We start from the raw sequence: 3211 nt of genomic DNA on the forward strand, positions 1-3211 counted from the left end.
TCACTTGCTAATAGCCTAAAAAGCATCCCTGCGTGTCAACAATATGCTAGAACACTTTCGGGAAAAATGCAGAAGGCGGTTGTCCTTGGGTCGCTCCGTGTTTTTAGGGTCCACGAGGCTTTTGCTGGATCGTCGTATGGATTCCTTTACAGACTGTAACCACCTATCTCACGGTTGTGAGACGTGGTTATGGCTGAAATTTTACTGCGATTTCGCTGGAAGCGGGTGCATTTTTTCAGATTAGCACCCGCTCCCGGCGAAATCCTGCGGTTGTCCTTATGACAAATATATATATACAGGGTGTCTAAAAAGTCCCAGGACAGTTGGATATTTCCTCAGGTAAAATATTTTTCAAAAAAGTGAAGGCCATTCCCAAAGTAAATTTCAACGAGGAATTTAATAGTGACCTTCATTTTGACCTTGTAGTTGACCTTCATGGCATTTAAAGGTCAAATTTGTTGTTTTTAAAATGGAAACCCTCTTTTTTACATCTGCAATCGATAAGCGGAAAATTCTACGTTGAGGTACGTACCCAAGTCATAGGTCAATTGTAACGTCCAAGGTCAGTCAAAGGTTATTTGAAATTAACAAAGTTTTCCAAGAGGTCAGTAGAATTCCTGAAGTAAATTTCAGCGAGGAATTCAATGGTGACTTTCATTTTGACAATTAAGTTGACTTTCATGGATTTTTGAAGGTCAACTTTGTTTTTTTTAATGGAAACCCCCTTTTTATACATCTGCAATCGATAGAGCTGAAAATTCTACGTTCAGGTACGTACCAAAGTCATAGGCCAATTGTAACGGTCAAGGTCAATTAGAGGTTATTTGAAATTAAAAAAGTTTTCCAAGAGGTCAGTGTAATTCCTGAAGTAAATTTCAACGAGGAATTCATTGGTGAGCTCTGTATTGATCTTGGTTACAGCGTTTTGAATATTGTAAAATCATAAGGAAATTTTTCATTAAAAGTTCCAGGTGTTCTGGTGAGAATTCTGTTCCTCCCCGAAGAGTTATACAGTTCTATACCATTTTTCGATACCTAAGTCAATACCTAAGGCGGTACCATAAGTCCTATAGCGTTTTTTTCATACGAATATTACGAATCGAAACTAAATTTACGTATTACGAGTACATACTTACTATCTTTTGCTAAAAGATTATTATGGCGCAAGCTAAACTTTCGGAACGAGAGAGGGTATCTGTATTAAATCCTGTCTCAAAATCAACAATTGAAAGAAATGTAATGTGCTTTATGAATCATGGATCTATTAAGGACCTTCAGAGAACTGGTCGGCCAAAATCTGCAGGATCTGAGGAGATGCTGATAAACATATCTCAAGCATTTTTTGAAAATCCACACCTTAGTTTACGTCGAGATAGTGATGAGCGTAACGTTGCTCCTGAGACAGTGCGAAATATTTTAAAAAGCATTAATTTCCATCCTTACAAAGTTCATCTGGTAAAAGAGCTCAATGAAGACGATCCTGATTGTCGGGTTGAAATTTGTGAAATTATGATGGACAGAATTGATAGAGATCCTCTTTTCTTGTACAATACAGTATTTTCAGATGAATCTACTTTCACTTTAAAAGGTGAAGTTAACAGGCAAAATTGTAGATATTGGTACGACACAAATCCTGATTGCATGTTGGAGAGTCCCACACAATATCCATTAAAGATTAATGTTTGGGCCGGTATCTTAAATGATACATTGATAGGCCCTATCTTCATCGATGGTAATCTCAATGCCCATGCATATGAAGAGCACCAAGAATAAGGGAGATTACAGGCGATAATTTTCAAAATATTTGGTTCCAGCAGGACGGAGCAGCGGCTCATTACGGTAGGGAGGTTCGAGCATATTTGGATACTCAGTTCCCTCAAAGGTGGATTGGAAGAAGGGGTGAAATCAAATAACCTGCTAGATCTCCTGATCTGACGCCTCTCGACTATTTTCTTTTAAGTTATTTAAAGAGCAAAGTATACTCAACGCAAACGCAAAGCTTAGACGAATTGCAGAATCGGATTCTGCAATCTAATTGTCCTTGACCGTTACAACTCATCTATGAGTTGGGTACGTAACTGAACGTAGAATTTTCCGCTCTATCGATTGCAGATGGAAAAAAGGGGATTTCCATTTTAAAAAAACAAATTTGACCTTTAAGAAGCCATGAAGGTCAACTTCAATGTCAAAATGAAGGTTACCATTGTTGCAAATGTAAGAGACCCTCTTCTTAAAATGGTCAGGAATCACGAAGAAGTGGGCAAAGGAGCGTTTCTCTACAAAGCAGCGGAGGAGGCTGCTGAAACACTCGGACTTAACTTTAGTATTAGGGGTGAGCAAAATGCATCAAATCTTATCTATCTCGAGTACTCACTCCTGAAAGCCTGGATTAAGAAAGCACAAGAGAAAAACTTTCGTGAACAGCTCCTCGATAAGAGGATGCACGGTATCTTCCACAGGAATGTGAAGGATCAGTCAATGTCTTGGGAGATAACGTTTGCTTTCCTTAAATTGCCCGGATTGAAGTCTGGTACGAAGGGTTTAATTTTTGCATGCCAAGACGGTGTCATTTCCTCCTTAACATACCGTCGCCACATTTTGAGCCAAAACATTCCTGATTATAGCTGCAGGGCGTGCCATGCACACCCCGAGCATTTAGCTCACATACTATCTTGTTATCCAACTCACGCGGGAGCGACCTACATTCAAAGGCACAATGCGGCACTAAGAGTGCTTTATTACCATCTCTGTCGCTCTTACGGCATTAACCTTAATATCGCTCCTCTAGATGCTCCTAGGAAAATCCAGTCAATTGTCGAGAACGGGAAGTGCCGCATATACTGGAACTTTATATTCTCGTCAATTGTTTCTGTTGCTCACTCGAGACCTGACATAGTTCTTCTTGACTTCGAGAAGCGAACCATGTTCGTTGTCGAATTTTCGGCACTAGCTGACAAAAACATCATAGCCAAGGAGAATGAAAAGAAGGAGAGGTATCGAGACCTTATAAGGGAGTTGCAACGATTTTACCCGAAATATTCTGCTAAACTAATCGTCCTTATCATCGCCTTTACAGACTGTAACCACCTATCTCACGGTCGTGAGACGTGGTTGTGGCTGAAATTTTACCGCGATTTCGCTGGGAGCGAGTGCAGTTTTCTAGATTACCACCCACTCCTGGCGAAATCCTGCGGTTGTCCTTATGACAAAT

The 3211-nt window shown here is 40.0% G+C and overlaps 1 protein-coding gene across 1 annotated transcript in view; it reads left to right on the forward strand.

Annotated features, from left to right (window-relative positions):
• LOC117168351 (adenylate cyclase type 3) overlaps positions 1-3211 on the forward strand; it is an 85483-nt gene that overhangs the window by 77696 nt on the left and 4576 nt on the right. The window lies entirely within an intron of this gene.

This window comes from Belonocnema kinseyi, chromosome 2, assembly GCF_010883055.1.
Source record: "Belonocnema kinseyi isolate 2016_QV_RU_SX_M_011 chromosome 2, B_treatae_v1, whole genome shotgun sequence".
In the NCBI taxonomy this organism is placed as follows: Eukaryota; Metazoa; Arthropoda; class Insecta; order Hymenoptera; family Cynipidae; genus Belonocnema; species Belonocnema kinseyi.